This window comes from Octopus bimaculoides, chromosome 6 (genome assembly GCF_046866305.1).
Source record: "Octopus bimaculoides isolate indiv1 chromosome 6, ASM4686630v1, whole genome shotgun sequence".
Lineage (NCBI taxonomy): Eukaryota > Metazoa > Mollusca > Cephalopoda > Octopoda > Octopodidae > Octopus > Octopus bimaculoides.
Genome location: NC_142933.1, coordinates 35600539 through 35613038, shown reverse-complemented (window position 1 = coordinate 35613038; position 12500 = coordinate 35600539). Strand labels below are relative to the sequence as shown.

The window sequence follows — 12500 nt, the reverse complement described above, 5'->3', positions numbered from 1 at the left end:
TTCCAACAAACTTCTTTGAAGATATCGTTGTCGGCGATTTGAATGTCCACAATTTGTCTTGGCTCTCACGCTCATCCCATGTTGAGGCGACCTTTGTTAAAACTGAATATTTAGCAATCCTCCTCTCTCTACATCAACTACTGTCATCCCCCTGACACACACTTCTGACCAACGCAAAGACACTCAAGACTTCCTTTGATCTTTTTTCTCATCTCCGGTCCTAACATTTGCTAAACTGTAACTGTGTCTCTGTCTATCTGACTCCTGCTATATTGCACCATGCATCCATATACTTCACAACGCCCCTTACGTCCTGGACCCAATCATACTCCAAATTAGCAGCCTAAATGGCGACACATGTTTCACACGTGACCCATTAGAAATAGATAGATGAGTGACTGAAACCCATCCTCTTAAGAAAAACCCTCAACATACCCCACACTGCAACAAACATTTTCATTCCCCAAATCTCTCCGAGTGATTCAGTCTGATGTGCAATATTTCTCTTCAGACAAAAAATGTGCCTACAATGCTAGAGAAAATCACCACCACTCCTCCCGATCTGAGCACACTCAAACTAAAAGACATTTACACACCACAACAACACCTACAATATATCATCATCTCGACTGTGAGGACTACTCCCGTCCATCATACAACCCTCAAGCCCTTCCACCTCGCAAACTACAGCCTTGCCAAAAGGATCTCTGCCAACATTATGGACTCAACTTCCCTCCGCTCGCTTAATATGATGGTTCTGCGAGTCAGTACTTTCCAGAAGAAAGACTCACCCATCATCAATGACCAATTTATAACCAACTCCACCAAGACCCACAAGATGAATTTTTTTCCAAAATGATACTGCTTTCGTGCCGCCAGATTCTCCAGCATCACACACATACACATCAACTTCGAACCAACAAAACTACCAGTTCCTGGCAAGTTCATTTCCATTGTTCTCAAAGAATACAACCTAGAGCTGACCCCTATACTCACCAAACTCTTCTCTCTTTCCTTCCTTTTCTCTCACTCTCTCTCTCTCTTTCTCTCTGTCTCTCTCTCTCTCTCTCTCTCACACACTCACTTCAAAGATGTAAAATGTGGGTATAATTTTATTATATGTATTTATTTTCTCCTAATTAATAAATAACTCGGACAAAATAAATTGGTCAATAGATACCAGGGTATATATTGTATTATATATGTATATATATGTGTGTGTGTGTGTGTGTGTGTGTGTGTGTGTGTGTGTGTGTGTGTGTGTGTAAATATATATATTATACATTACATATATGCATATACGTATATATATATATATATATATCAAATACATATATATATATTATATAAATATATATATATATTATATACATACATATATATATATATATATATATATATATATATACACGCACAACTATATACCTATCCCGATTACAGTGTGTTCCATTCCTCAAAACAGTAACCCCGCTGACCCCGCTAACCACCATCCTATCGCGCTCACCTCCAATATCTGAAATATAACATAGAGATAGCCATTAATAACAATCTTTTTCAGTAAATTCAATTTCTTCTTAATGGCCATTAGTACGACTTTCGTAAAGCCAGATTTACTGGATAACAAAGTCTCTTTTGTCAATTATCAATAAGTTCTAACCCTCGAGAAATTTGGATTAAACAGTGTTTTTATTCTGGACATCAGCAAAGCTTTCAGCCGTGTCTGGCATGCTTCAGTCAAAACTGCCCACCTATGGCTTCCATCCGCCTCTTGGTTTGGTTACTTTCTATCAGATCGCGTTATTATGGCATGTTCTGAAGGGGCTCTTTGTAACACACACTCTATCAACTCTGATGCATTCGGACATGATCCTCCTCCTCCTGCTCCTCTTCCTATACATCAACGGTTTGTTTTACCGTCATCTCTAACAAAGCCTACTTCTACAACCTTCATTCCCCCAAACCTTCCTACTTAGTTCTCATCCGTATAAAACTTAGACACCTCATACCAAATCTGGACAAATTCTATGAACAGAGACCTCGAGAACGTTTTCCAATGTGGTCATACCAATTTTGCACAAAGACACACTCACTGCACTTTACAAGAAAACATTACAGTTCCTCACTATCCTAAACAGAGGCAACAGGCAACCAGCCACTATCAGTTCAAGTTTCTCTTTGAACATATATTTTCTGCAGTTTGCTACTTGCTATAGTTTAAATGGAATTTACCCCGAATTTAAATGTGGATGTTCTGTTAGAACAAACTATACTGCTGTAGATACCATGATAGAAACTCTCATATTAGCTTTTGGTGCAAAATGCATAAAACAAAACAAAAAACAAAAACAAGAGTATATTTTGCACCAAAAGCCAATATGAGAGTTACGCTCGTGGTATCTACCGCAGTACTGCCTGTTCTAACAGAACATCCACGTTTAAGTGAGGATAAGTATTATCTCCCGGTAATATATATATATATATTTAATGGAATGTTAACGGCATCGATCTCACATTTCTTGGTAGGTCTGTGAAAAAATTGCCATTGCTCCTCCTTCCAGATTAAACTAATATAAAAAGAAAACATGCACCTAAGATATATAACGGGGTAAAAATTTCTCTGATCGAGAAACATACATACACAGGATCACACACACACATATACTGGCTCATACTTACACACATGCAGGCACACACACAAACTTGATTATGGTTACTCTTTTACTCTTTTACTTGTTTCAGTCATTTGACTGCGGCCATGCTGGAGCACCGCCTTTAGTCGAGCAAATCGACCCCAGAACTTATTCTTTGTAAGCCTAGTACTTATTCTATAGGTCTCTTTTGCCGGACCGCTAAGTGACGGGGACGTAAACACACCACCATCGGCTGTCAAGCAATGGTGGGGGGACAAACACAGACACACAACCACACATACATTTATATATATACATATATACGACGGGCTTCTTTCAGTTTCCGTCTACCAAATCCACTCACAAGGCTTTGGTCGGCCCGAGGCTATAGTAGAAGACACTTGCCCAAGGTGCCACACAGTGGGACTGAACCCGGAACCATGGTTGTCGATCAAATTCAATGATGACCATCTCCACTGTGCCCTCCAATCTTCAATGTACAGATTCGGTTAAAGTCAAGACGGGAATACTTTGATTAGAGATGCCAAGTATTACAGGGTGTCCATAAATTACCTTTACAACTTGAAAAATTATGAAAGAAATTTTATTAGAAACATCAGAATACATCCACGGGGGTTCCATTGGTTGCACGCAACACATCTAGCCGATGTAATACAATAAATTGTGGAAGTTGTAAAGATAATTTATGAACACCCTATAATTTGCGTGCCAAGCCGCTTTTCCCGTTTCTTCAGTCGTTGCTACCTGTGTTTCCCCGCCCCCTATCCTCATTTCCCTTCTAACCGTAAAACCAACGATGTGAATGATGGATAGAAAACTTCCACTCTTGAAGAATTCGTGTTATTCCTCTTCAATGCGGACTTCACATGTTCCCTGAACCACTTCTTTGGTCTTCCAGCCAAGTGTTGGCCATTGTGTAGCTAACTGTAAAGGATTCTACGAAGGAGATGCAAGTTGGACGTACAACATATGTCTAAGTCATCTCAGTTGATACATATATATAGTGTGGATTCAGTACTTCTAATGGTGTTTCAACTAATGGTTTCAGTGTAGAATCCCATCTAGCCTGGTAACTGAAAAGATATTTCAGAGACATTGGCTGTTGAAGACTTCTACATATAAATACGTACTTACATGCACATACACACGTTTAAACACACACACACACACACACACACACACACACACACACACACACACACGGTTGACTTTAATCTTATGATACGTATTGTAAGTAGTAAGTATTACGATACGTATTGTAAGTGATAATAGAATATCGTAGCATCAGTAAATTATGCAACAGAATTGTAATATCTATAAATTATGACAAAATGTTTTTAGTAACATCAGAAAGTTAAGACACAATATGTTAACATCTTTAAGTTATGACTCATTGTTATTGTAAGTAGCGTAAGTTACGACCAGTATTATAACCAGCATCAGCAAACTATGACGAGTATTGTAACACCAATAAGTTACGACAAAACTGTGAATAGCGTCTCTAAGTTGTGACCAGTATTGTAACATCAGTAATGTATTTGAAATATTAAGATGAAGTAAATGAACAAAGATTGCGGAGAAAATGGTCGACGTGATAGGAGAGAGAGGCGGGTAAATAGCTGTAATAGCAACAAATGCAGAAAATTGTGACATAGAATAGCATGGTCTGTCGTAACTGCAACTGATAACAACTGCAATAGCAGTAACATTAACAATTGCAGCAAGAACTTGCAACTGCAGTCATAACTGCAATAGCAACAACAACAACTACTACAAGATCAACTGCAATGACAGATGCATTAGCAACTACTATAACAATCGCATCAATCTTTAGCAATTCTGCTGCTGACTCTACTATTTTACGTCACAGCTAACAGGATGACGAGATTGTGATGGTGGTGGTGGTGGTGGTAGTAGTGGCGGTGGCGGCGGCGGTGGTTATGGCGGCGGCGGCGGAAACGGAGGTGAGGGAGGTAGCAGCGGAGGTGGTGGTGACGATGATGATGGTAATGGTGGTAATGGTGGTGATGGTAGGGGTGGTGGTATCGGTAGTGATAGCGGACGCGACAGTGGTCGTGGCAGCGGTAGCTGTGATGGCGGGGGCAGTGGTGAGGACGGCGGCGGCGGTGGCCATGGCAGTGGCGGTGGCGATGGTGGTGGCACTACTGCCGGTGGCAGCAGCGGTTGCGGCGACGGTGCTGATGCCGGTGCCGGTAGCGGTGCCGGCGGCAGTGGCAGTGATGTTGTTGGTGTTAGTGATGATGGTGGTGGTTGTGGTACCGGTGGTGGTAATAGTGGTGGTGGTGTTGACGGTCGTGGTGGTGATGGTGACAGTGGTGGTGGTGGTGGTGGCAGCGACAGTGGCGGCGGTGGCGGCAGTGGCGGCGGCGTTGGCGGCAGCGTTGGTGGTGGTGGTGGTGGTGGTCGTCGTCGTCGTCGTCGTAGCGGCGGTGTTGGCGGCAGTAGTGGTGGTGGCGGCGGACCAACACTAAACTAACCCTGAAAAAATGTTGCTACACTAATTTTTGTTGTAGTTACTCAGCCTTAGCAAAATATATTCGCAAAATTCCACATCATCATCATCATCATCATCGTCGTCATCATCATCATCATCGTCGTCGTCGTCATCGTTATTAACCTCGTTGTTGATGTATCGTTACTATCGTTACAGTTGCGATAACAATTAACAGCAGCAGCAGCTATTAGCAACATTAGCATGATTATTGGCAGCGTTTTGTTTCTAATATTCCTGTTGACGATAACATTAAATATTTTTGATAGAAAAACAAACAGTATCATGAACAATGTCAACATTTTTGCAAATGTCAGCATTATCAACATCATAATTGTCCGCATTATCAACATCATAATTGTCCGCATTATCAACATTTCTCCTCGTTTTCATTGTCATCACAATTGTCAGCGTTATCAACATTCTCACTTTGATCCGAAATATCAAGATTAACAATTGCATCATCATTATCAACGTTTACAAAACAATATCAACATATGACGATTAATCCAAAATGTCAGAAGGGAGAAGAAAAAAATAGCTATATCAAAACAATCATGATCATCATCATCTTCATCGGCGCCGTCGTCACTATCATCATCATCATAGTAGTAGTAGTAGTAGTAGTAGTAGTAGTAGTAGTTGTAGTTGTTGATGTTGTTAATGTTGTTATAATTTTAATTCTAAAATGCAGACTTAATATCTACTAACTTTGCCTTAGCAAATGAAGTGTGTGCGTGTGTGTGTATACATATAGATAGATAGATAGATAGATAGATAGATAGATAGATAGATAGATAGATAGATAGATAGATAGATAGACAGACAGGCAGATTGATAGACAGACAGACAGACAGACAGACAGACAGACAGATAGATAGATAGATAGATAGATAGATAGATAGATACACATATACACACACACACACACACATATATATACTTTATTACTAAAGCAGCAAAGACATCACAAATATATATATATATGTATATATATGTGTGTGTGTATATGTACGTACGTATGTATGTATGTATGTATGTATGTAGAACAGTTTTGGTTAAAGTTGTTGCACAGAATAGTGTGGTGGCTATAGTATAGTAACGTGATATTGTAGTGTGGTGTTGCGGAGTTATAGCATCGTAATGTGTATTGTATATCGTACATACGTTTTGTATAATACATATATGCTTTTATTATTAGTGTTTGTGGTTTGAGTGAATGAATGTGTGTGCTGTGTGTTTGTGTATTGTGTGTGTGTGTGTTTGTGTGTGTGTGTGTGTGTGTTGTGTGTGCGCGTGTAGAGAAAGCGAGAGATACGTGTGTCGAGGTTATGTGAACATGTGTATATAGCATCAGAGCTGGCCTCCGCCACCAGCACCGCCAACAATATCAGCAGCAGTAGTAGCATCAACAGCAGCAACGTCAACAGCAGCAACATTAACAGCAGCAGTAATATCAACATTGGCGTTGCCACCAACGTCGCCGCCACCGCTATATAACAGAGACAGAAAGAGAGAAAGAAAGAGAAAGAAACAAAGAGAGAGAGAGAGAGAGTTGTGTAACTACGACCACAACCACCACTACTAACGTCATTACTAAAGTGAGGGAGAAAGAGGGAGGATTGAGTAACTATAAGCGTCAGCACTACCACCATCGCCACTACAGATAATAGAGAGAGGGGGTAATTGAGCAACTAGCAGCTCCACCAACGCCGCCGATAACACCTATAGAGAGAGAGGTTAAGACATAGAGAGAGGAAAGTAATATTGTGTAACTATCACACCACCACTACCACTACCAGCGACTTCAATATAGAGATAAGAAATGTAGGGAGGGGAGAGAGAGTTGATTGAAGAAGAAGGTGTAAGGAGTAGAAAGAGGAATAGAGAGAAGAAAAAAATAAAGGAATAGTGAGAGGAGTAGAGAGAGGAAGGCAGCTGTAAGTAAGTAGCACAATACAAACGACTTGTCAACATTCTTCTTTTCTTTCCCCTCTCTCTGTCTCTCTCTCCCCCTCTGTCTATCTATGTGTCTTTCTCTCTCCCCGGTTCTGCCCTTCGGTCGGCGTGACAACGGACCTTGGTGGATTTCTTCTCAATGTTGGATTTCTTCAGAGTTTCTGCTCCTCATTGCAATGGCTTTGGACACTGGATTTCTATCGTTCTCACATAGGATGTTGGACGGAATTAAAGAGGTAGGTTTGCAAAGATATTGTCAAGGAAATTACCGACATCGAACCAGGAGCTGTCTTTCATAATAATGTCTCTCACCCGACCCTCATTGTCTACTGCAAAATATGTGTGTGTATGTATATATATATATATATATATATATATATATATATGTATATATATATACTTGCGCCTGTATATACTCTTGTCTGCAGCTTACATGTTTAGGTGTATATAAACACGTAAATATAATGTTTTTTACTGATGTATAATGGTTGAAACGAGTTCACACAGCGAAATATCTTAAGCTATGTTGTTACATTTATACACAAACATATATATATATATATATATATATATATATATGTACATACACACACAACGCAAACACAATATGTGTGTGTGTGTGCACGATGTCTTGATCTCTTCCGAGTTGCTGATTCTTTATATTTGTGTTGTATATAATATATATTCTGTGTGTGTGTGTGGATAGATAGATAGATAGATAGATAGGTAGATGTGAATGTGTCTATTGTGTTTCACTGGTTTGAAATGCAATTAAGCAAAAAAAAAAAAGAAAGTACTCAGTATTGTTGGGTACTCATTACTGATCACCGGGAAGAAGAAACTCCGAGTAAACGAATGAAGCAAATTCGGCTTCGAATAAATAATATTCTAGTGAAGTAAATGTAGCAATGTGCGCGGCATTGAAATACCCTGAAGGGATCGTCTATTATCGCCATGGCTGCAACTTCACTCCTGCAATAATAATAATACATAACTAGGAGCGCACACAACTAACCACCCCTCTCATATATATATATATATATATATATATATATATATATATATATATATATATATATATATATATATATATATATATGAAAGATTGCCTATATATATAATGTGTTGTTTTTTAGTCTACGTTGACTCATTCATCGGTTGCCCTAGATCTACCAACAGTTAAACATATTGAGTAGACATACTTTTCTAGGGACACACAGCCCTAATAACACACATGAACATACACTCGATATGTTAACGTATACATACATCCGTTTATATATATATATACACACACTCCATTTCTATATACAGCACTTTTCTCCCCAAGGGGCACCTTGACATGAAGCCTCTATATGTACATGTGTATGTATAATGTGTCGATCTAGCAATGTTTATTATTTTATCTGAGATGTAACGAAATATATTTATAATACCATATGTGTATTTGAATATTAATATATATATATGTAACATGATTGTGTGTGCCGTATATATTTGATTGTCTAATGAATTTATGTTTGTATTTGTATGTGCGTGCGGTATCCTTGTAAATCCAGGCTTGTTCATACACACTATATATATATATATATATATATATATATATATATATATATATATAAAGATGTATATACATATGTCGTTGTTTGTTTAAACTCTGGTCAGCTCTGATTAATCAGAGGTATTGTAGCTTCCATGAGTATCCCTACTTTTTTACCAGACGGCGTATCCTAGACTATATTTTATTTATATATGTATATATTTTTTTGAAAGACAGTAGGATGTGGTTTGTTGGGGACTTAGCTGCTATTTCTCGCAGACCGAGCAACCATATAGAACCGCTCTCATGGTGTGTAAATATATGCGTGTGTTTGTAGTATATATGTATATAATTTATGTATATATGTATGGGGTGACTGTGCCATTTCCACGGTGACATCTCAGAAGGCATGGCTTACTTAACCAAACCTTCATACCCCTACCGTCATGACTGAAATTGCCTCCAGCACTGCCGATTAAAGATTTCACAACACCCCCACACTATATTGTACACCCAGTTCCACATGTGAATATATTATTAGAATTGTGCTGGCCATGCTGTGAGCCAGATAAATCTGTGTATGTAGTGTTTAACTCTATACATGCGCGCGCGCGTTATATATATATATATATGTTTGTGTGTCTATATATATATATATATATATATATATATATATTATATATATATATATATATTATATATGTATATATATATATATATATATATATATATATACGCACTCACAATATGCATAGTGTGTCATTTGTGTATGTGTGTGAATGTACATGCATAATGCTTGTTTTGTAGTCTGTTCTGTGCATGTGTGTGCTTCACACACATCTAACTATTCATTTGCAACATTGCATAGAAAATATAACTGAACACACACACACGGTGATAGATCTGTACATTGCTGGGAAGTTTCTAACCGTCATCTTGCTGAAAACATTAAAAAAAAAAACATTATTTTGAAGTATATATGTATGTGTGTGTGTACATGAATGTATCCAATATATATTACACTCTGTAATAAATATATGTGTATACATAGATTACATTTAATATGTATACAATAAATATTGAAAAATCCATGCTGTTGACAAATATACGTTTAACAGTTTTTTTTTTTTCTGACTTACGGTTTCTTAGACGACATATGCAGATAGATGTACATAGATGCTTTACCGTGGATTTCGACAATGAGTATTTATTTCTTCGATCAACTGAATTACCTGCTCACTGAATTTGTGTGTAAGCGGCTGAGCATTCTACTGACACGTGTACCCATAACATAATTCCCAGACAGAATCAGTGTGACAGTGAATGACAAGACTCTGCAATTTGAATTGCAGGTACAATCCATTTGACGGGCTTTTATTCTATTATATAGGTCGACTCAAGGCTATAGAAAATGACACTTGCACAAGATTCCACACAGTAGGGTGAAACACGAGTCATGTTGGTCAGAAAGTAACCATTCGACCATACATAGATTCAGACACACCACTAACAGTGGAACTTCTAAATGGTTGTTTAACATACTAGAAATAGCGGTCAGATTAAATCTGACTGGACCTACAGTATTCAATGTGTCCTTTGAAACAGTAAAGGACACATTGGACAGTGTAATACCAGGTGCTCAAGGAATGAAAATAAGATGATGGCCATGGCTTCAACGACCTTGATCAAAATCTTGCACAGTCAGCGCTATCTTGGGGTTAAACGACAATAGTGTATGTGTATATATATACACACACACACACACACACACACACATGATTTCAGGTTCAGTCCCTCTGCATGGCACCTTAGGCAAAGTATCTTCTACTATAACTGCAGGCCAACCAAAGCCCTATAATTGGATTTGGTAGATGAAAGAAGCTTGTTGTGTGTGTGTGTGCGTACGTGCCTCTTTGAGTTTATCCCTATCACTGCTTGACAAGTGGTAATGGCTTTCTTATGCCCCTATAACTTAGCAGTTCAACAAATAAGACCAATAGAATATATGCCAAACTTGAATAAGTACCGGGTCAATTTGTTTAAGTAAACCATTTAAGGCCATGCTCTAGCATTAGGGATGACTCTTTTCATGTTGCCATACACTCACCGGTTGTATGGCGATGAAAAGAGAAGTATATCCAAATGTAGAGATACACACTCTAGTGCAGGGGTTTTCAACCTGTGGTCTGCGGACCACAGGGGGTCCGCAAGGACAAGACAGGGGGTCCGTGGACAGCAAATACTTTTTATGGGCAATTTGATTTTGTATATGTTTTTTAATCGAAATCTTTTAATTGACAATAAACCTATTTGTTAAATACTGTTAAATAAATAAATGTAAAAATATATGTTATTTTAAGCAAATATTTATGTATCCATTTCATAAGCGTTTATAAGGGGGTCCCTAAGGTAAAGCCTGAAATATAAAGGGGTCCGCAAGTCAAAAAGTTTGAAAACCCCTGCTCTAGTGTCAATATGTACCCTGGAAGGAATGTAGCAACATCTAAACAATCACTGAATTGGCTAAGACCTCATTACAGTGATAAACGTAGAAAGGACAGTTTGGATGATGTAGTCATAGATTTGGTCATGAACAGATGCAGTGGTTAGAGATGGAATGTTTATAAGCATATAAATACTCTATCATATTTGATTGGTGGCTAAACAAGAAACATAGTTTTTCTACCAGCATATATCCTTAACACAATATCTGTATCAACAAGTGTGTCATAAAGCTGGCCCTTTGAATAACTAGGATGGTTTCTCCAACAGGATTCTTCCCAGTCTTCCTCGACCCACTTTCTCTTACAAGGCATGGGTCAACCTGATCTGCTGACAGCGGGCAATCAAAGTTTTGAAACTAATTACTACAAAGCAAATTTGTTCGTCATTCATCCATGACTACATCTCAATGTCATATGTGGTGTGTGTGTATATATATATATATATATATACACACTTATACATACATATATATACATACATACGTATATATATATATATATATATATATATATATATATATATATATATATATATATATATATATACAGGCTTGGCTTCGCGAATGAAGATTAGGAAGGTTGTCCACGTCGTCTGCAGGCACGTTCATGACTGACAAGTCTGATGCGGGAAAGGCAGGTCCGTGAGCAGTGTCCACAGACGAAGGTAACATCCGGTGTGGTGTCAGAGGTGGCTCGGGTCTTCCTCCTGCGTCTCTTGTTCCTATGCATGTCACTTCTGTGTTCTTCAAACATATACACACACACACACACACACATATATATATATATATATATAGTATATATATATATATATATATATATATATATACATATATATATATATATATATACATATATATATATATATATATATATATATATATATACATATATATATATATACATATATATATATATATACATATATATATATATATACATATATATATATATATACATATATATATATATATACATATATATATATATATACATATATATATATATATACATATATATATATTATATATATAACATATATATATATACATATATATATATATACATATATATATATATATACATATATATATATATATACATATATATATATATATACATATATATATATATACATATATATATATATATACATATATATATATATATATATATATATACATATATATATATATACATATATATATATATATATACATATATATATATATATATACATATATATATATACATATATATATATATATATACATATATATATATACATATATATATATAATATATATCATATATATATTATATATATATATATA

At 36.8% G+C, this 12500-nt stretch overlaps 1 protein-coding gene across 2 annotated transcripts in view; it reads left to right on the top strand.

Moving 5' to 3' along the window:
- The first annotated feature begins 7065 nt into the window (after window positions 1-7065).
- Window positions 7066-12500, top strand: part of LOC106879552 (uncharacterized) — a 72109-nt gene continuing 66674 nt past the window's right edge. The window contains exon 1 of one of the 2 annotated variants that reach the window (XM_089353748.1): window positions 7066-7107. The gene's annotated coding sequence lies outside the window, so the exon portion shown is untranslated. Of the gene's footprint in view, window positions 7108-7182; window positions 7359-12500 lie in introns of those variants that run through there. The other variant, XM_052968908.2, reaches the window with a different exon arrangement.